Source organism: Pinus tabuliformis, chromosome 3_1, assembly GCF_031772625.1.
Source record: "Pinus tabuliformis cultivar Carrire ecotype Pingquan chromosome 3_1, CPIR1, whole genome shotgun sequence".
Taxonomy (NCBI): domain Eukaryota; kingdom Viridiplantae; phylum Streptophyta; class Pinopsida; order Pinales; family Pinaceae; genus Pinus; species Pinus tabuliformis.
Genome location: NC_142301.1, coordinates 387,482,615 through 387,506,464, shown reverse-complemented (window position 1 = coordinate 387,506,464; position 23,850 = coordinate 387,482,615).

Here is a 23,850-nt window from a genome sequence, read left to right as displayed (position 1 = left end):
GGTGATTAGAGTTCAATTAAGAAAGGTATAAAGAAGAATACTTGTTGCTATCATATAAAATTGAGAGATATAGAGATGAATTGACCTAGGGGAGAAAGTGAATAAACTTGAAGGAGACGCGTCGATTGGAATACTGAGAAATATTTAGAACTAAACTTCTAAGGAAGATAACTATATGTTAGTTCTTCTTAGGCATCACCTGCTTATACTTATTGAAGTGAATGGAAGTTGACACTAGTTGCACCCATGAATGGCTAAGGATTCTTCTCTCTTTCTTGATTCCAGAAAATTATAGAAACAAATATTTAAATGATTATGCACTTACTATTACTAGTTTTGGTAAGATTGAGCATTAGATAGTCTTATCACTAATGTGTATCATGAGCCTAAATTAAGTGGAAATTTAGTGTTGGTACCCGAACTAAATTAAATTGGAAGGAAAGTAGAGTTTTGGCCTAGCCAATGTATTGTGAAGTTGTTGATGCTGTGTTCAACACGCACCAAATTTTTGCCTACACTTGAATTTTAGAGCCTACTGAGGATCTTACGATCTATTGTTTTATGGTCACTTCATTGTTGATTGATTTATGTTAAGAGTTTAGGTCTTCTTCTCAGTTTATGATTGTCGAATTCACTTCCTCACACATGCTCAGTCTGTAATGAATTCATAAGAGTGATTCCTTTATGAAAACTTGAACAAGCATATCACAATTCATCAAGACAGTTCTTGTGCAATGTTTAATCTATATCGAAAGTCAGTGTGCATTTTCGATTGACAGTCTCCCTCACTTTGGTTGCATTCATACTTCTATTTCAGTGAGCTTTCCCAATTGTCACTTTTGGTGCACCCTTTCTCTCATAAGTTTCTTTCATGTCCTCAACAATCATTTTTGCTTAATTTTAGTATAAAAAATGGTGTTTTCATGTTATCTTCACTCTAGCATGTGTCACTTTCAATTTATTTATCTTTTGCAAGTTTCGTCGTCACTTTTAATTTCTGTTGCAAGTGTCACTTTTAATTTCTTTCACTCCTGTATGTGTCACACCTTTGCACATCACTGCCCAGTGAAGGTTATGAAAGTTTCAATCCTTCACCAGGTGATGAGAACTACATATTCATGAGCTTTATTTATGAGATCTCTCACTTTTACACTTGTGCATCGAGACTTTCCTAAGCTCATCTCGTATGATTGCACATGTAGGAATTTCAAGGCAGGGTCACTAAACCTTATGGATTGCACCAACTCGCTGCACTAAGTTTAGATCACCTCTACCTTGCATAGCACACCTCTAGAAAATAATGGCCCTTTTCAAAAGAAAACCACGTCATACAAGGGTCTCCACCATTCACTATGCAATGAAAAAATTTATTAGGACAAGTGACCTAACTTTTCGTTGCCTCCCTCTATGAACTACGAAGTTCCCTAGTATAGTGAGCCCTCCCTGTGTAGAGTGCATATTTAGTGAAGAATTAGTCACTGTTGAAGAAAACTACACCTAGTAGAAGGACGTCCCTTCAAAACTACACTTTGTTAAAACAAGGATCCTTTGTCCCTTCAAAAGTATATTTGGGGAACACAAGGCACACACTTTGGGAAAATAAGGACCTGTCGATCTCACTTAGGGAAATAAGGATCCTCTAAGCACACTTTGGGAAAACAAGGACCCTCTGAGTGCACTTTTGGAAAAAAATGATGTTTTGTCCCTTCAAGAGTGCACAACGCACTCTCAAGCAATAGTTGGGCATCCTTGTCCACTTTCACTGTGCCATGTGCCCTAATTGAGCCTCTCTAGTGCACTGCATACTCTTAAGAAACAATGTGACCCTCTTTGTATCTTGTGAATTTTCCCTATACCCAAGCAATCTATCTCTCTATGTGAGTGCATGATGCACTTTTAGTCCATAGACTAGACCTTCCTCTTAGTCTTTGTCAAGTCAAACTATGCAATCATTGTCTTCCTCCCTTGCCTTCTTCACACATAACACATTCCCAATAAAAAAATCACACTAACCTTATTCCTTGTGCTTACTATATCATGAAGATCCTAGCCCCATAGTGCATGGTGCAGTCCTAATGAACATTGGTTCTCCCCTCAGCCATAGTTGGGTGTTAGGAGAAATAGTGAGGGGGGGGGGGGGGGGCGTGAATCAATAATTTTAATTCACTTTTACTTCAAATTTCATATTCAAAAATTTGTATGCTACTGTCATTCATGCAACTAATGTGTGTACGCGACATCATTGAAATAAAACTACATATATGCAATTTACTTAGTTTTTCATAAATTACATTAGTGATCTAACTTAACCAGTGCATCATTATTTCTTTAATTCTTCATTATGCAATAAAAATGAATAGTAGAGAGTAGATAAATCATAACACATAAGAAACACATCAACACATGAGGACACCAAGATTTTGGGTGGAAACCCAATGCGGGAGAAAACCAACATTATTTTCACGTTTTCCATATTCTTTTATTATAAATAAAAAGTACATTACATCTTGTACTAGCATAGACTCTTACCAGCATGTAGGCACTATCTGGAGGAGGCTACAACCTCTACTTGTTCTCCAACACCCACTGGAAGGGAGCTATAACCCCTTAATCATGTTTACCAACTCCAATATGAAGGTAACTCCATACCCCCTCACAGAAGGCTGCAACCCTCAACACCTTGTCGACCATGTTTCATAATATTTCATACTGTATCCACCTGTTTCAAATACACATGAAAACATAGAGGCCACCTTTCATCAAATTTTCATACTAGACGCACACCAAAAATATGCCTAAATCAAAATTCCAAGCTAAAATACTAACTCTTAAAGTATTAATCATTGAAGGACTATAAACCAATAGAATCATTGAAACATCAAGATACTAAATACTGAATCAATCACTGTAACTGGATCAAATCGATTCCTAACCAAACCACAATAGATACAAACCATCATGATTAAGATTTTATTGAAAAGCAACTACAAATACAATAAAAGTCATCAACTCTCATCATCAAGAAACACCTCAAACCCTCAAAATATTTAACTCAGAATATATACATGACTTTTGTTCAACAGACCTACGTATATACACAGTTATCATGTGCAACACCTTCGTACAAATTTCAATTTACTAAAAAGAATATCTTAGAATATATGCGTGACTAAATAGAAATAGATCCGCTTATGTACATGACTATCTAGAAGAAATAACTGTGTACAAATATTAAATCACTGAAATAAACCTTCACTGCAAACACCACTCACATTCCTCAAACTTCACTATCAGAAGTACAAATTTCTGAAAACATATTCAGATCACAACATCACTGTAACCACATATCTATCATTATTAGCTACTTAAACATTTGCAACATGAAAATCAATCATGCATATATTTCAACATATCTTCAGATCTTTTAGATCAAATTCTTCTCCTTATTCCCTGGTTCACACCTATTCTAGTTCATATCACACATAAATAATCCATTACTTGAACACATAACACCTTGATCTCCATATCCTTATATAAATTTTGCCTTAGCCAATACCTCAGGAAAATCCTTTGGTAGTGTCATTGGTATTCATTGATGGGATCAAATAGACATTTCCACCACAATTACTATGGGAAACTACCATGGTAATCACCCATGGTATCCAAATTTCCATGATTCATATTATGTATGTGACTTTTGTTAAAAAAAACCTTCGTATGCATGCGACTCTTCTTCATAGGAACCACATTTACTTCTCAAACTTCACATTTGTCATTCATTTGTAAATAAACTTCCATTTCTTTTCCACATCTTATGTAATATCTGTACCACCGTACATGAAAAAAGCTCATTGGTGAGGGTCATGCCTATGACGGACCTTTAAGGTCCGCCACCAATGTCGCATTTGGTGATGGTCTTTAAAAACGTGTTGTTGTAAGTGTATATAGTGATGGTCCTTTAAGGTTTGTCACCAAAGCCATTTTCAATGACATTTTTGATGAGGATCATTAAAGGCTCGTCACTAATTCTCTCTTTGGTGATAGTCGTTAAAGGCCTATTACTAATTCTCTCTTTGGTGACACTTCTAGTGACGATCTTTTATTGACTATTAACAATGATATTTTTGATTAATTTTAGTGACGGTAAATAAATGTTCGTCATTATTGATCATTTCAATGAGTTTTTGATGACGCTTCATGCATGTTACAGACCTTTAAGGTCCGTCACCAATGTTGCATATGGTGACAGTCTTTAAAAAATTGTTGTTGTAAGTGTATATAGTGATGGTCCTTTAAGGTTTGTCACCAAAGCCATTTTCAATGACACTTTTGGTGAGGGTCGTTAAAGGCCCATCACTAATTCTCTCTTTGGTGACACTTTTGGTGAGGGTCATTAAAGGCCCATCACTAATTCTCTCTTTGGTGACACTTCCAGTGACGGTCTTTTATTGACCCTCACCAATTCTCTTTTTGGTTACTATTGGTGACGGTCAAAAAAGGTTCGTCATCATTGATCATTCCAAGGATTTTTTTATGATGCTATGCTATGAAACCAGCTCAAGAAAAGATAGAAAAGATAGATCAACGCCTTAGAATTAAGCCTCTTCGAGGGGGAAACCTCCTTTACATTACATAAATGAACAATTCTTGGATGATTCAAATGACAAAACCTCCTTTCTATATATAGGAGTCTAAGGAGTCACGATATAACCCAGCCGACCTAACAATAATAATATAAAGCCACAAAAATAAGAATAGAGGGATTCTATGGGGCACATCAATAACAATATGGGGATAATAGGGGCACAAAAATATTAATAAGGGATGCAACTACAATATTAATGGGGTAACCACTAGTATTATAGGGACCCAACATGCCCCTCTCCTTCAAAAAAGTGTTGTCCTCAACGCTTGAGTAGTTCTGGATGCTTCTGTATAAAATTCTAATCCTCTCATGTGGAATCTTCAGTGGATAAGTTCTTCCACTTGATAAGATACTCCGAAATTGATCAATTTCGTATCTGTCGAGTTCTTGTTTCTGTGACTGCTTCCGGTTCCAATATAATTTTTCCTTCCTCATCAAGTTCTGGCAATATTGTTTGAACTAGGAGCTTGTTGCCTATAACTTCTTTAAACATGAAACATGGAAAACTGGGTGCAATCGAGAAGCTGCAGGAAGCTCCAATTTGTATGCCATAGTACCAATCTTTTGCAACAACTTGTACGGACCATAATACTTTGGTGATAATTTATTATCCTTTTTAGCTTGCTTGAGGGACATTTTCTTATATAGTTGTAGTCGTAGGAATACCTAATCACCTACATCAAAACTTCTTTCGCTGAGATGTTGATCTGCCTGTTACTTCATTCTATTCTGTGCCAACACGAGGTTATCCTTTAAGAGTTGGAGGACTTGTTGTTGATGTTCGATGTGATGTTCCACTGCTTGAAACTTAGAATTTTCTCTTAAATATGATGTGATGGATGGTGGCTGATATCCATAAAGTGCCATAAATGGGGTCATTTTTGTTGCTATATGGAAGGAAGTGTTATACCACCATCCAACCAGAGGCAACCATTTGACCCATTGTGTTTGTTTATCAGATATAAAACAACAAAGATATCCTTCCAAACATTTGTTTAATATCTCAGTTTGCCCATCAGATTGAGGATGATAAGATGAGCTGTGAGCTAACTGCATACCAAGACAAGAAAATAATTCTCTCAAAAAATTTCCAGTGAAAATGGGATCTCTGTCACCTACAATAATCTTTGGGTTTCCATGTAGCTTTAGAATTGTTTCCATAAATGCAGTAGATACTGTACTAGCTTTAAATGGATGTGATAATGCACAAAAGTGTGCATACTTGGTAAGTTTTTCAACTAGCACCATGATGATACTCTTTCCCTCAGACTTGGGTAAACCTGTGATAAAATCCATTGAAACCTCCTCCCAACTTTGGCTTGGAATGGATAAAGGTTGTAATAGACCCGGGGTCTTAATTGTGTCAACTTTATTTTGTTGGCAAACCAAACATTCTGCCATAAGCTTTTGAATATCCGATTTAAGTCCATCCCCAAAAAAATCCTTCTTAACCCTGTGGTAAGTTTTTAAAAGTCCTGAGTGCCCTCCTAAGGGAGAAGTATGCAATTCCATAAGAATCTTTTGTTTTAGTTGGGAATTCTTACAGAGGTATAACCAATCTTTGTACCATAAAGAATCATTTTGCTAGCTAAATGTATCAGACATACTGGAATCTTGTTGTCACTTTCAAATAAGTGCCCACACTTCTTCATCATTCTTCCATTCCTCCCTTGCTTCGTTTATCCAATCTAGTTGGATAATAGAAATGGCGCACAACAATGCTTCCACGTCCTCATCCTTTCTTGAGATTGCATCTGCCACCACATTTTGTTTCCATTTTTTGTACACGATTTCAAAGTCATAACCCAACATCTTTGTGACCCATTTTTGTTGCTCTTCAGAGGATAATCTTTGTTCTAAAAAGTATTTAAGGCTATCATGATCAGTTTTTACCTTAAAGTGTCTTACCATTAGGTAGGGTCACCATTTCTTAAGTGCATGGAGAATTGCCAACATTTCCTTCTCATAAATAGCTTTGTGTAAAAACTTTCCCTTGATTGGACGACTTTCAAAAGCAATGGGTGTTTCATCTTGCATTAAAACAACACCAATTCGATTTCTTGAAGCATCACATTCCACAACAAAGGTTTTTGTGAAGTCTGGTGTAGCTAAGACCGGTGCTTGGCACATTGCCTCTTTAAGATGTTCGAAGGCCTTTGTTGCTTCTGGAGTCCATGAAAATGCATCTTTCTTCAATAATGTTGTTAGAGGTGCTGCTATTCTCCCATAATTATTAAAAAACTTGCGATAATTCCCTGTCAACCTGAGAAATCCTCGCAGATGCTTTATGGATGTGGGAATTTTCCATTCGTTAATGGCTTTAATTTTGCTAGGGTCTACCTTAACTCCTTCATGAGATACAATATGACCTAGATATTCCACCTCTTGTACTCCAAAGAAACATTTGGATCTTTTTGCATATAATTGTTTCTCCTCCAATAGTTGTAGCACCCTGTCAACATGTTCAACATGATCCTTCCAAGACTTGCTGTAGATTAGTATATCATCAAAAAATACTAACACAAATTTTCTAAGGAATGGTTTGAAAATGGAATTCATCAAACCTTGAAATGTTGAAGGTGCATTGGTAAGGCCAAAAGGCATGACCAAAAATTCATAATGACCCTCATGAGTTCTAAATGTTGTTTTCAGATTATCTTCAATCTTCATTCTGATTTGATGATATGCTGAACGAAGATCCAACTTGGTGAAGTAAATTGATCCATGCAATTCACGAAATAATTCATCAATGACAGGAATCAGAAACTTATCTTTAATAGTGAGCTTGTTGAGCTCCCTATAATCCAGACACATGCACCATGATCCATCCTTCTTGTGAACTAATACTACTGGAGTAAAAAAAGAACTTTGAATCGGTTGAATTATTCCAGCCTCTAGCATTTCTGCAACCATACATTCAATTTCATTCTTTTGGGCATAGGGATATCTGTACGGCCTGATGTTTGGAGGAACACTTCCTTGAATAAGATGAATAGCATGATCATGATCATGAATAGGTAGGAGACCTTTGGGAGTATCAAATACCTTGGAATGATTGTTCAAGACTTTTTGGAGATCTGGAGAAATAGATGATTCCAATGTGGAAACATCTAGCGAACATAATTGTGTAATTACACCCCTTTGTTCCTTTCTTATAAGCTTTGTCATACTGTTAGAGCTGATTATCTTTCCTGGTTTCCATGAAGTACCCCTTAATTCAACTTCCTTTCCTTCCACAAAAAATTTCATGAAAATTTCTTGAAAATTAAAAGCTATTGTACCGAAGGATTGTAGCCATTGGACTCCTAGTACAACATCAGTACCTCCCATTGGAATGGAAAGCTTAGGGCTAGTCAATACATATTCTCCCATCGATAGCTTGATATTATGGCACTTTCCAGAGCAATTTATTGTTCCTCCATTTGCAACCATCACTTGACACTCTGGTGCTGGATATAAGCAGCAATTCAATTCTTTTGCTACCTTACAATCAATAAAATTGTGGGTACTTCCTGAATCAATCAACACTATTACCTTTTTCTTCTTGATTTGTCCTTCTATCTTGATGGTTTGAGGAGTGGTAATTCCAGACAATGCATTACAAGATATGGTCGGATTCATTTCTTCTTTATCTAGGCTTTGTTCCTGGAGTATATCCTCTTCTTTTGACCTTTCTTGCTCCTTTTCTTCTTCCTCTTCGCAATCTATGTAGAATAATTTCTTCTCAGCACACTTATGACCTTGTGTGTATTTGCTATCACAACTGTAACAAAGCCCTTTTGCTCTTTTTTCTTCCAGTTGTTGTGGTGTCAACCTTATAGGTTGTGGAAGACTAGGGGTAACAACACTTCCATCTTTATAGTTTTGAGTGGTATGCTTCCTGATTGCCATAATTTTTCTTTCTATTTTTCTTGCTAACCTGAATGCCTTCTCTAATGAATTAGGTTCCCAAAGGCGAACATCATGTTGGATATTATCCTTTAAAGACTATATGAACACATCAATCCTATGCTCCTATGGAATATTTTTTACCCTTATGTTCAATTTTTGGAACTCCTCAATGTGCTCCATTATTGAACCCTTTTGTTTGAGACTTATCAATTGGCTAAAAAAAGTGTTGTTTTTTATATCCTCATAATGTGCTGTCAATTCTTCCGTAAAAATTGCGCAAGTGATAAATTTTTTATGAGAGAAAAGCCATTGATACCATACAAACTGATTTGGTTCCAAATATAAAGTTGCAATACGTACCTTTTGTGTGTTTTGCACATTATTGAGATCGAAAAATTGCTCCATCTGTAATATCCATGTTGCGGGATCCTTGCCATCAAACTTCCTCATAATGATTTTTGGAATATGGTGGGTCTTCGATCGCACATTGGAGTCTATGAAATCATGATTAACATTTCTTTTGTTCCCATCATGAGTTTCCTTTACAACCTTTTCACCCTTAGTAAGTATTTCTTGTAGAAAATTTGTCAAATCTGTCTTCAAATCTGCCATGTCTGTGTTCAAATCTGTCTTCAAATCTGCCATGTCTCTCTTAAAATCTATCTTCAAATTGTCCATCTTAGCTTCCATGCCCTTTATCTTAGATTCCACGCCATTTATCTTAGCTTCTGTTAGCTTTTGTGAGCATGACATTTGTTGCACTTGTTCTTGTAATTTTGATATATCATGTAGCATTTCTTCCTTTTCTTCATGAGTCATGCTAGGGATTTCAGGTTGTTTACTAGGTGTTTGCATTTTCTTTCCTTGGGGCATCCATTACCGATAATAATGCTCTACTATGCCCTTTGAATTCCTTCAATATAAATTTTCAAACCAATCTTAAGAAAAAGTTTAAAAGAATCTACACACCTTTTTTCACTTTGTAGGAGCTCGATATTGCCTCTGATGTATCTCTGTACATTCAGATCATTTAGTTCTGAAATTGAGACTTGTAGTAGCCCTCTGTGTCCTCTTTCCAATTCCACCAATCTGATCCAAATTGGATTTTCCAAGGAAGAGTTATGCAAAATATCCCACAGTGACCTGATTATAGACTAGTTCAGTAGAGTGAACTTGTATGACGTGCCACGAGTCACTGTTTCTACCTTTGGCTCTGAAAAATATATACAAGAAACTATAGTCCATCCTCTTTTTGTACCTTCTGACGAAATTTCAATCAGATGCTTAGAGAGAAAGTTATGATGATTTTCCCTAGGTCACCTGTTTGGAATGAAATTCAGGAGTCTGCAAGAGGACCAACTTCCTTAGATCATATCTCCTCAAATATAGCACGAATGGCTCTGACATTCGGACCCTAGATTCAGTGTGATTTCTTCTCAAATGGGTTTTGTTTTAGCTTCTGAAACGTCGCAGAAAAAAGTTATAGCGAAAATGCCACGATGACCTGTTTGGAGCAGCAAAACCCTAGAATCGAAAGCTCTGATACCAAATGTTATGAAACCAGCTCAAGAAAAGATAGAAAAGATAGATCAATGCCTTAGAATTCAGCCTCTTCGAGGGGGAAACCTCCTTTACATTACATAAATGAACAATTCTTGGATGATTCAAATGACAAAACCTCCTTTCTATATATAGGAGTCTAAGGAGTCACAATATAACCCAGCCGACCTAACAATAATAATATAAAGCCACAAAAATAACAATAGAGGGATTCTATGCGGCACAGTAATAACAATATGGGACTAATAGGGGCACAACAATATTAATAAGGGATTCAACTACAAAATTAATGGGATAACCACTAGTATTATAGGGACCCAACACGCTATGTGCCTGTTACTATATTTTTTTGTCAAAAGACAACAATTTAAGACCATTGTTGTGGAGTCTTTTTCATTATGTGTCCAAGGTCATAGTGGTTATAATAGTTAGTCCTATGAATCAACACATGATACATCTCTATTAGATTTATTATCTAGCAAATTTCCTTTAAATAAAGTTCCACTAGTGTGTGTAGGAACTATATTATTTAATACATATTCAAGCTCTGTCAATTCTATTAATGAGAGAGACCTAGCACTCCTCAACACTCATGGCACACCTTAACATGCTTTGGAATAGCACACTAACATTCCGTGGAACCTCGCATGTCTTGGAACATCATTGTACTTGGAACATCTTTGTACCTAGAACATCTTGCCATGAGTAGGATGAATACAAGGCTCACATCCAACCATGGTTGTAAAATTAAACAACTAAGCAACAAATTTTACATCTTGACATGCCATAACAATTGTCATGCCTAATAATCTCTTGGCGCTATGTAGCACGTGTTAGCATCCCCCACATTTCTTAGCATTCCTTAGCACTCCCTAGCATTCCCTGACACTTAGCACACTTCGTACTCGCTAGCTAACACTCTTTGTCACACTCTTATTCATTCATTTCCATGCATTTGAAAATACTTCTCCTTTGTGTTTCCCTAGAACTTGTCCATAACACTCCCTAGCATGTGTTGGCACCACACCTTGGCACCTAGAACTTCTTGGCATGCCTTAGAACTTGGCATGTCTTGGCATGCCTAAAATTCCTTGGAACTGTCTAGCATGTGTCAGTACTTCTTGACATACCCTAGAACACCTTAGCACTCTCTAGCTATCATTCCCTCATAGATAGCCTTACTTTTTTTGTGACTTGGGAACCCAACCAAGTCATTGACAAAACAATGATGTGCCCAACCAAAATTCTCCCTTTGTCTAAAACTAATTTGTACACACATTCTCACAACCATAGGCTTGCCTCCTGCAAGTCCTATTCTGAACTTATCCTAACACACTTCATCATTGGAGCACCTGGAATTCTCTTATAACACTCCCTTGGCACTAGCTAGTATACCTTTTCACTCCCTCCCTGGCACACCTAGAACTCACTGACAATTCATTTCCATGCATTTGAAATGAGTGCTCCCTTGTGTTTCCCTGGCACTTGGCCCTAACACTCTCTAGCATGCATGGATAAAATATTTACAAAATTTGCCCATATCCTACTATCTAGGGTTTGGTTTTTAACTAACTAAAATGTGATAACTGAAGATATAATCATGGGATATGATAGAAAAATCCTCAAAATTCATTATCCAAATAGATTTGATGTCAACCATGCCAAGTTGGAGGTCCACCAAGTCTAATTTCAAAAAGTTCTAGAACCCTATACGCAATTATGGCCTAGCGAAATTGTGAAACATGGGTGATCTCAACGTGCCACATGTAACTCCAAGATAGTAACTTTTGTGTAAACATTGAGAGAGGCTTTTGTTTTTGGGTATTTTATGAACAAAAACCTCCTCCCATTTTCAAAAATACTTTCTCATTTGTTTAGAATCCAAGCTTGAAATTGTTCACACAAAAATGCAACAAATCTTGGCAGAAGCACAACAAATAGTTTACTTGAAATTTTGATGACTTGAATGAAGTTTTGAGTGTTTCTGAAGATTCATGAAGAAAATTTGAAATGTTCACTACACCGTGGAGCCTAAACCATGCAAAAACATAATTTAATCCTCTTCAAACATGATTCCAAAATTGACTATCCAGAAGCGTAGCGAAAAGAGAAGCAAGGAAGACAAACTCATATCTCTTTAACCAAAACACCTGTGCAAACACTGAAGGAGGTTATTGTGCTTGGTTCCATGGTTAACAAATGCCTCCTTTGGTTTTCCAAAATTCATCTTCATTTGGTCATAAATATCTTTTGAAAATGATGATAAAAACATAGTCAAAAGCGTAACAACTCTCCTGTAGCAATTTTATTTTGGGCACATATACCATACGGTAAATCCAAATGGGCTGAAAGTTTTACATAAAATACATATCATCATAATTCACCTCCAAAAAGAATTTCAGCCCAATTAGAGTCACACATCCTGAGACAATCCCAAAATCGCTGTAGATGATGATGGCTCATTTCTCGAAACCTGTGCATCATTTTGAGTTGACATTGAGTGGATGTTTTCATTTCATCTGCATTCCTCTCCTATAAAAATTTCATGGAAAACGGGTGTGTGGTTTAAGAGATATGACAAGAACATGGTGACTAGGTAAAAGCGTAGTGCAAAAGAGCATAAACTTAGGGGAAGGGAATGAGAGGGAAGGGAGATAGGAAAAATTATGGGAAACATATGGGGGATAGGTATGGGTGTTAGGAAAATACTAGAAGTGGAATTTCTCAAAAAAAGTGAGAAAAAGGGGGGAAAAGGTCAAAACACAGACCTAGGGTAAAAGCGAAGAACATTTCTAGGGTTTTTTGTAAAATAAGGAAATGAAAGGATTTTATGAGGGGAGTGATGGAGAATGGCCAGTAAAGGATGATGAAGGAGGTATAAGCTTAAAACTAAGGCCTTTGACTCCTTAATGAAGCTATGAGTCTTAGGCTACTCATGTATAATTCCAACTTATCCAACTTAACAAGTTATGAAGACAAGGCTCACATCCAGCCATGGTCGTAAAATTAAACAACTGAGAAACAAATTTTACATCTTGACATGTTATAACATTTGTCACACCTAATAATCCCTTGGAATTATGTAGCATGTGTTAGCATCCCCTGCATTTCTTGGCATGCTTTGGAACTCCCTAGAACTCCCTGACACTTATCACACCTCGTACTCGCTAGCTAACACTCTCCGTCACACTCTTATTCATTCATTTCCATGCATTTGAAACTACTGCTCCCTTGTGTTTCACTGGAACTTGGCCCTAACACTCCCTAGCATGTGTTGGTGCCACACCCTGACACCTAGAGCTTTGTTGCGTGCCTTAGCACTTGGCATGTCTTGTCATGCCTAAAATGCCTTGGAACTATCTAGCATGTGTTAGTACTTCTTGGCATTCCCTGGAACACCTTGGCACTCCCCAGCTGTCATGCCCTCATAGATAGCCGTAATTTTTTTGTGACATGGGAACCCACCCAAGTCATCGACAAAACAATGATGTGCCCGACCCAAATTCTCCCTTTTTTTGAAACCAATTTGTACAGACCTTCTCACAACAATAGGCTTGCCTCCTACATGTCCTATTCTGAACTTATCCTAACACACTCCATCCTCGGGGAACCTGGAATTTGCTTATAGCACTCCTTGACACACAACACTCTTATTTGTTCATTTCCAAGCATTTTGACCTATTTCTCCCTTCGCATTGGCTAGTATACCTTTTCAATCCCTCCGTGGAAAGCCTAGAACTTGCTGACAATTCATTTCCATGCATTTAAAAGGAGTGCTCCCTTGTGTTTTCCTGGCACTTGGCCCTCACACTCTCTAGCATGCATGGATAAAATATTTACAAAATTTTCCCATATCCTACTATCTAGGGTTTGTTTTTTAACTAACTAAAAATGTGATAAATGAAGATATAATCATGGGATATGATAGAAAAATCCTCAAACTTCATTATCCAAATATATTTGACGTCAACCATGCCATGTTGGAGGTCCACCAAGTTTAATTTCAAAAAGTTCTAGAACCTTGTCAACAAATATGACCTAGCGAAATTGTGAAAAATGGGTCTCAAAGTGCCACTTGTAACTCCAAGACACTAACTGCTGTGTAAAAATTGAGATAGGCTTTTGTTTCTGGGTATGTTATGAACAAAAACCTCCTCCCTTTTTCAAAAATACTTTCCCATTTGTTCAGAATCCATGCTTGAAGTTTGTCGGACAGAAATGCAACAAATCCTAGTAGAAGCGCAACAAATAGTTGACTTGAAATTTTGATGACTTGAATGAAGTTTTGAGTGTTGCTAAAGACTTGTGAAGAAACTTGGAAATGTCCACTACACCGTGGAGCCTTTAAACATGAAAAAACATAATTTTAGCGTCTTCAAACTTGATTCCAAAACTGACTGTCCAAAAGTGCAGCGAAAAGAGCAAAAAGGAAGACAAACTCATATCTCTTTAACCCAAACACCTATGTGTTGAAAAGGTGACTTTTCACTATACCAACAAGGGGAACTAACCTGATTGCAAGCCCCAATTAGACCAATTTTCGACTGGAATGGCTAGTTCAAACGGGTTTTAAGGGACCCTGTAAACTGTTAAATGAGTTGAAAGATGCTTCTGGGAAGAAGGCTTCAATTACATCAACAAAATGAAACAGCTAACCACTATGTATTAAATCCTATCTACACTTCTTATAACTACTCTAGTCTATGTCCTAACTATCCTAATCTATCCTGCAGAAGCATGACAAAGAGAGGTTAAACATCATATATTAATTCCAAGTCTAAATGAATCAATTACTAGTTCATATAAGAACAAGGTTGCATTAATACTTAATTATAATCCAATCATTCATACAGGAATACACATTCCATTTTATGGAAGGGAAGCTTGCAACTGATATCCAATAGAGTTTTGAATCAACAACCTTTCATGTTTTAACCATGATATTGAATAATATTCAAATAACCAGGCATAACCATGAAATGAAAGTCATCAATATGCACAAAACAAATATACATTTGCTTTACCAGTGACAACATTCTGATCAAAACACGTGATAAGAGAGGAAAATCAATCTAAAACACAGGCTCCTTATTGAGCTAAATAGTCTTTCTTTATTCAAAATAATCAAGCCTGTCCTTCTCAAAACGAAAAAAGCCCCTCTCTCCTATTCGGAGGTAATACTTATACAACTCAAAATGAACCTCCCCCACTGACTTTTTGCCTCCTTTATTTTCATTACACAAATCCGAACATGTAGAGGAGAATGGTCAGTGAGGTTGTTGACACATCAAAGTCATCTTTGCTGGAGCATTCTACTTCCCAGGGGAGGGACAGAGAGTGACTGCATATCATTTCATTGCACTTGTGTGGGATGGCTATTATTCCATGTCATTTCTTGAAGTAAACTGAAGATGCCGCGCTCATCATCCCACATCTTAAATGCCCTGAGGTTTATTTGTAGGGAGTGACATCTTGGTGGATCAGTGTTGTGCTTCCCTTTTGACATAGAGCGTGCCTTCATTATGCATTATGGCGGTTCATCCCCCTTTCTGCAGACTACGCTTTTGCAGTATCGACATCGGGGGTGCAGAGGTGTCATCTTGACATACATCACCTTTATCTGCTACCAGATCCACTCGAATTCGCCTGCAGAGATAATTCATATTAGCTGTGATTATGAAAATATGATAAAAACACTCAAGAATAGCTCTCGTCATCATTGAAACTTTAAATGATAAGGCGCAATGAAATCAAAAGGAGTGAGCGTGAAAGAATTGGCCCCTGGCTTAGCCAACGTCATGCTGCGACTAAGTCGCAATCGCACATCTCAACAAGAAATCATGTGCCATATCACCCCTACCGGATTTCCTTTGAGAACCCGGATCATGACATCTTATAGAAAACACAGGAATACATGGAAAAGACCACATTTGACCATAAGGCCGGATTTCAAAATTTATAAGCCCAGACGCATAGTTATTGGCGGGTCCTCTTCATCGAATTGGACCTTATGCATAAGCGCTAGACCTCGCTGATAGCGATTTAGTCATGGGGGAGGCAAACCCGATAACATATATATTCTGTTTGATAAGATTGGCGGGTCTACCATATTACATTGCGTTTTGTATATGATCCCAGGCTCCACCGATATGTGATATGCGGTGGGGGCTCCGGACCTGAAATTATATACGCTATGGTTAATGACCCCGACGGATCCGGTGCATTGTGGTTGCATTATGAATAACCCTTGGGTCTTGCCGATTGCGATATGCGATGCGATTGAGGACTTAATTGCATCGCAATTATTCATGATAAACAAGCCTTTGCCCTTGATCAAGGCAACGTGCAATAAGTGATAAATGGGTATGTTAAACGTGTTTTGTGAAGCATTTCCCTTGTGAAGAGTTAAAAGGGGGATAAAGATGCGATAGAAGGTTTTGCGTGTTAAGTGCACGAACAACCATAGTAAAGGTAGGGGCGATTATATGTGCGGGCATAAATGTACCATGAATACTTATGAGGATTGAAACCCCTGATGAAGGGATTGAATAAAGGGCTAGGCTGGGTTATGAATGAACTATGCAACAAAGATTTATTAAGGGGGCCTTAACCATTTAGAAATTGAAGATTTGGCTTGGCAAAGAGTTAAAATCCTTGGGATAAAACAAATCATTCGAAGGAGTGCAAGATCAACCTCTAGGGGACCCATTCAAAATTGCTACTAGGAAAATTTTTAATAGGGGGGTGGTTGTGGCCACAACATTGTGAAAAAATTGAAGGAGGGTATTTTGCTTGGTTCCATGGTTAGCAAAGACCTCCTTTGGTTTTCCAAAATTCATCTCCATTTGGTCATAGATATCTTTTGAAAATGATGATAAAAACATAGTCAAAAGCACAACAACTCTCCTGTAGCAATTTTATTTTGGGCATATCTACCAAATGGTAAATCCAAATGGGCTGAAATTTTTAAATAAAGTTAATATAATCATAGTTCACATCCACAAAAAATTTCAGCCCAATTAGAGTCGCTAATCTCAAGAAAATCCCAAAATGGATGTATATGATGATGGCTCATTTCTCAAAAAACGTGCATCATTTTGAGCTGAAATTGAGTGGGTGTTTTAATTTAATCTACATTCATCTCCTATAAAAATTTCATGGCAAATGGGTTTGAGGTTTAAGAGATATGATGAAAACATGGCGACAAGGTAAAAGCACATTGCAAAAGAGCAGCAACTTAGGGGAAGTGAATGAGAGGGAAGGGAGGTAGGAAAAATTATGGGAAAAATATGGGGGATAGGTATGTGTGTTACGAAAATAATAGAACTGGAATTTCTCAAAAATAGTGAGAAAAAGGGGGGAAAAGGTCAAAACACAGACCTAGGGTAAAAGCGTAGCATATTTTTAGGGTTTTTTGTAAAATAAGGAAATGAAAGGATTTTGATGAGGGGAATGATAGAGAATGGCCAGTCAAGGATGATGAAGGAGGTATAAGCTTAAAATGAAGGCCTTTGACTCCTGAATGAAGCTATGAATCTTAGGCTACTTATGTATAATTTCAGCTTATCCAACTTAACAAGTTACGAAGACAAGGCTCACATCCAACCATGGTCGTAAAATTAAACAACTAAGCAATAAATTTTACATCTTGACATGCCATAAAATTTGGTACACCTAATAATGCCTTGGAACTATGTAGCACGTGTTAGCATCCCCCACATTTCTCGGCATGCTTTGGCACTCCCTAGCACTCCCTGACACTTAGCACACCTCATACTTGCTAGCTAACACTCTCTGTCACACTCTTATTCATTCATTTCCATGCATTTGAAACTAATGCTCCCTTGTGTTTCCCTGGAACTTGGCCATAACACTCCCTAGCATGTGTTGGCGCCACACCTTGGCACCTAGAACTTCTTGGCATGCCTTAGCCTTGGCATGTCTTGGCATGCCTAAAACTTTTGGAAATAATACTGAGAGGGGGGGGGGTGAATCAGTATTATCACATTAATAAAACTTTTTCATTTCCAAACTCTGATTCATATATTCTACTTCCACAACTTCTTATGATTAAGTTAATTGATCTTCAATGAGTGCATTAGAAAATTATCAACCATATTATCAGTTAACAGATGCAGTAACATAGAATAGATCATCACTCATAAGGCACACACATGAACACCATGATATAAGGTGGAAACCCAATGCGGGAGAAAACCACCTGCTGCAAGTCATCTCAATCTTCTTAATAAGAAAATCCTTTTACAATATTTTGTACTGGTGTATTCTTATACCAGTACGGGAGCTACAACCCCCTTTGCTCTTGTACTAGCTGATCCATTTACTAGTACGTAGGCTGCTACCTGCTACAATGCTCCAAAGATTTACTTTAGCTCTTGTACTAGCTTAGATACTAGTACGTAGGTGCTGACCTACAATCTTCTCTCCTCCAGGTACCACGTTTCATCAATTTTCAGACTGGATACACTGAAGCACAACACATGATCTGAAAGGCCACATTTCATCCAATTTTCATACTGGACCCAACAACAACATTGAAGCTCATAATAAAACAACCTTCTGAATCACCCAATCACTAGATCAATACATATACAATGAGAGTTATCAACCAGATCTAGTCCACCTGATCCATTCATCTATCAATACTGAAGCTAATCATAATCATTCAATCAATCACTGCTGTTATCAGAACATAATACCAGACATCAGACGTCACTTCAAAATCCAGAACACAACAATAATAAACAGGGGCAGCTAAATAGATTTCATGAAAGGTTCGCAGCTTCACCCATAGACCACCTGTGTACATCCGCACTGTTTCCAACTGCTTTCCTATGCACCCTCGCACTGTGTCTCACGGACTTCCTGTGCACCTCCGCTCTGTGTCCAATGGAATGCCTGCGCCCCTCCGCATCTTCTGCAATTCTAGGCCTGCGAACCTCCGCACCCACAGTGCTTCTGGGCCTGCGTACCTACGCACTTTTCCTTCACTGTACTTGCTGTCCTGCGGGTATAGATAATTTCAAGACTTCAAGAATAACCCAGACTGTCAGATCTACAGATCTGAACATGCACCGAGGAGATATCAACCTATTAGTAGATCCGACTTGTAATTCTCATGTTTCTCCTTGGTATTGATTCAACTCTCTCTCACAAACCGATTACAAGAATTTCAGATCTAGCTTCTCTTAAGATCTTCTAATTTCGCAAGTGTATAGCCAAATGATCTCCTTTTCTTTATATAGGCAAGCTCTTGCTAAAACCATGAATCAATACCATAGATAACCAATACAAGGGGCCCAAAAAATAATGGGGCTCAATAATAATAATGATAATATAAAACAATACCACTGACCAAACCATAGGATCAAATACGTCGGGCTAGATACTATGGTCCACCATTGGATTCCCACGTGAGAATACTTTTTCACTGCATGAAAGTGCATGAACTAGGGTCCACACCTTTTACATGGTGTACCTGCGGGTATGTACGCACTTTATCTATGATATTCCTGCGGGTCCGCGCCTTTTGTACTGTGTACCTGCGTACTTCTTATTTTCTTCATTATTGTGAGCTAATCATCAATCTCTGCTACTGAACGGATGTACAGTGATCCATCACCTGTAAGAGTTGCCATCAAGGACAACACTTTAGCCATAATGCCAGCAATCTCCCCCTTTGGACTTGATGGCAAAGCTTACTTGTGAACTGTCATCTGATCCCTTTGAACTGTCCTACATCCATGTATTCTGTCATATCTGATATCTCTTCTGCGAATTCATCTGAATGTATACAAGTGAGATGATCTTCTATGAGAGGGTTGCCATCAAGTACAACACATGCATCATAATGCCAACAATCTCCCCCTTTGGACTTGATGGCAACAACACCAAATCACTCTCCCCCTTTGACATCAAGGGCAAAGGGTTTTGCTCCCCCTAAGAACATGCTCCTCTTGACTATAAACCAGATCTGCTGAAGTCTCTGAATGAGCTCCCCCTTTGTATATGCCATGGTGCACCAATCTGATCATGCTCTTTCTGAGAACAAGCTGAAATGTCTGCTCTGCTATATAGTGTTGTTTATGCTCAAGCTTCCCCTGACTGTAAGCAAGGTCTGCAAAAAGAAGTTCTATAAGAAGAACATGACTCTATATATCATAAATGACCTTCCTATCACCAAAAGACTTAATACATACATCCATCACCCAACCAAGTGGGGATACATCAGGAACTAAATACATTACATCTTCATCCCAGGCATAGTGAGGAAACCAACATAGGTCGTTACATGACCTGAAGAGATGACTACAATAGATAGAGACACACTATTACATCATGAGTCGTGATATGACATTTATAATAGAGACCAATCACCTAAGATAAACATCAGCAACAACACTGTATGATCTGCTCCATAACATCTTTTATCATAAGGAGAAACACCAAAGCCATCCAGATCATCATTTGGGAATATCTGCATCAATCAACATATGTACGAAACAACCTATCATCATATAGGTAAGAGCTCATCATCATCATGTCTCCAACAATGCAACTTTGAGTAATCACCTATGTATCCAGCTAACAATCCTCATATGTGCCAAGAACAATACGAATCTTGCATCATAATTCTTCTTATCCTTATGAAGATCACCATGTAAGCACCGGATATGTAGCATCAGAGAATCAATCATAAATCTGATCTGAAAATAAGCTATGTAAATCCAAGAATCATATGAGATGGACAACTCATAACCACATCATAGCAAGATATATCATTTAGCCATATAATATTCATCACCAAGGACTATTAACCATAATGCCAACAATGCATTAAAAACATATGCTCCCCCTAAACTGGTGCCATCTATCAGATCTTATCAACAAGAAAAGTCAGCCAATAAATGCCTTAAGACAGATCCGCAGTTTCTCATTATATGGCCTGCGTGGCTCCGCACTTCACCTTCCGCTCTTCTGCGTATCCCCGCACTTGACTTTCTGTGTTTCTGCGTATTCCCGCAGAGAGCCTTCTACTACAGCGCGTACCCACGCACTATGTCTTCAATCGCACCGCGTACTTTTAGTGTGCCCCCGCACCTCGGCCTCTATCATGCCGCGTAGCTACGCACCTACGGCTTCTGTAGCGCCGCGTTCTTCTACTGTGCCTCCGCAACTGTCCGTGTATCACACCGCGTACCTTTACTGTGCTTCCGTACTTGAACGACTATCATGCCGCGTACCTCCGCACTGGTACTTTTGCTTCGCTGCGTACCCTCGCACTTTCTCTGTGTATCACCTGCATTCCTCCGCAAAGGAACTTCCGCTCTGCTGCGTACGCCCACACTTTCGCAGTGAATAGTCTACGTACCTCTGATTAGAACCCAATTAACAGTCCTCCTCTAGCCACTGACAGTCAGATTCCCAGATCTGATCTTGTGCTCGAGAGATCATACTTCATAGATTCACTTCCAACTTCACATTCCCTACTGCCTTTCTTCAAACAATCATATACGCGATTGTGCAGTATCCAACTCGCGTATATACGTGACTTCCCTTTATGGAGTTTGCATATGAGATTCAGGACACTGAAGTTTTGTACTTTTAGCTCCCTCTGATTCTGGTATGTCTGTACGTTGTGCTATGTCGCCTTTTTCTTACTGTACTTCCTTTTTCCTCCATATCTTCAAGCGTGATGATGACATTTTATCCTTTTGATATGGTGCCCACACTTTGTTCCTGCATTCCTTAGCTATATGTCCAAGCTTGTTACATGCATAACAACTTACATGTTTCATATTCCTCCTGTAACAGTTAGCAGCTTTATGACCATACATATTGCAAGCAAAGCAATATCCATTAAAGTACCTTGAATGTGATGATCTTTCTGCATAATGGTCTTGAACCCTTCTTCTTCTACATCTAGCTGCAACATGTCCAAGATTATGACATACATAACATTCAACATTATTCATAGGAGGAGTAAAGGATTTTCTTTGAGGAATCTCTTTCCTTGGTTGATGATGAGATTGATCTTTCATTTCTTCGTTGATTACTTTAGATTTCTCTTTAGAGTTCCTTGCCTCACCTTGTGAACTAGATTCACCTTCAACAGATTCATGGAAACCAAGACCAGTCTTTATAGCAGGAGACCTTTGACTACTAAGAATATCATCCAAGACTTTAGAACTATCTTGAAATCGTAAGAGCTTATCCTTTTCTTCTAATTTACCTTTCAAGATATTTACCTCAACTTGAAGTTGTTCTTCCTTTTCTAGACATTGCTTCTTCATGTCTTCTTCAGCTTTCCTTCCTTCTTCCATTTGTTCCCTTAGTTTGAGAATCTCCTTTTCTTGTTCTTCATTCAGATCCTACTGCATTTGACGAACTCGGAAGGCACATTCCAGCTGAGATTTTAAGTTGATGACTTCGTTGTCTTGTTTTTCAATTGCTTGGTGAAGATCTTCATTCTACTTCCTTGATTCTTCAAGATCTTCCTTTAGTGAGCGGATCGTGGCTTCAAGATTTTCATAATAACTGGATTGATCTCTGAGCTCCTTGATTGTTGTGTTCCTTTCAATGACTTCATTTCTTAGTGATGTTACTTCATCCAACAACTTTTGATATTTGTCCTTAAATAGCTTCCTTACCTTGCTTCCCTTCTCTAGATGAGCTTTTAGTTCGGTAGTTACCCTTTCAAAAGCACAGTTCCTTTTGTCCAACAGATGTTGCTGAGTTCTAATTTTGTCTGTAAGACTTTTAAATTCTGCCTCAATTTGATATCTTTCTTGCTCACCCATAAGAGCAAATTCAGTAGTCTCACTATCACTTTCATCTTTTCCAAAAGAAAAGATAGCTGGAACATCAGAGGATAGCAAATTCATACCTGAATGGTCATCTTCATTCTGAAATGATTCTGAATCTAATTCTGAATCTGAAGAGCTTCTTATACCTAATCCCCAATCGATTCTCCCACTGTCATAGTTCCTCTGATATGTCTTCTTCTTCTTAGGTGCTTTCTTCTTAAGCTTCTTTCCCATTGTTTCACGAATCTCCTTCAAGCGATCAAGCTTCTACCAAAGGACCTGCTCTGATACCAATTGTTGGAAATAATACTAAGAGGGGGGGGGGGTGAATCAGTATTATCACATTAATAAAACTTTTTCATTTCCAAACTCTGATTCATATATTCTACTTCCACAACTTCTTATGATTAAGTTAATTGATCTTCAATGAGTGCATTAGAACATTATCAACCATATTATCAGTTAACAGATGCAGTAACATAGAATAGATCATCACACATAAGGCACACACATGAACACCATGATATAAGGTGGAAACCCAATGCGGGAGAAAACCACCTGCTGCAAGTCATCTCAATCTTCTTCTTAATAAGAAAATCCTTTTACAATATTTTGTACTGGTGTAGTCTTATACCAGTACGGGAGCTACAACCCCCTTTTCTCTTGTACTAGCCGATCCATTTACTAGTATGCAGGCTGCTACCTGCTACAATGCTCCAAAGATTTCCTTTAGCTCTTGTACTAGCTTAGATACTAGTACGTAGGTGCTGACCTACAATCTTCTCTCCTCCAGGTACCACGTTTCATCAATTTTCAGACTGGATACACTGAAGCACAACACATGATCTGAAAGGCCACATTTCATCCAATTTTCATACTGGACCCAACAACAACATTGAAGCTCATAATCAAACAACCTTCTGAATC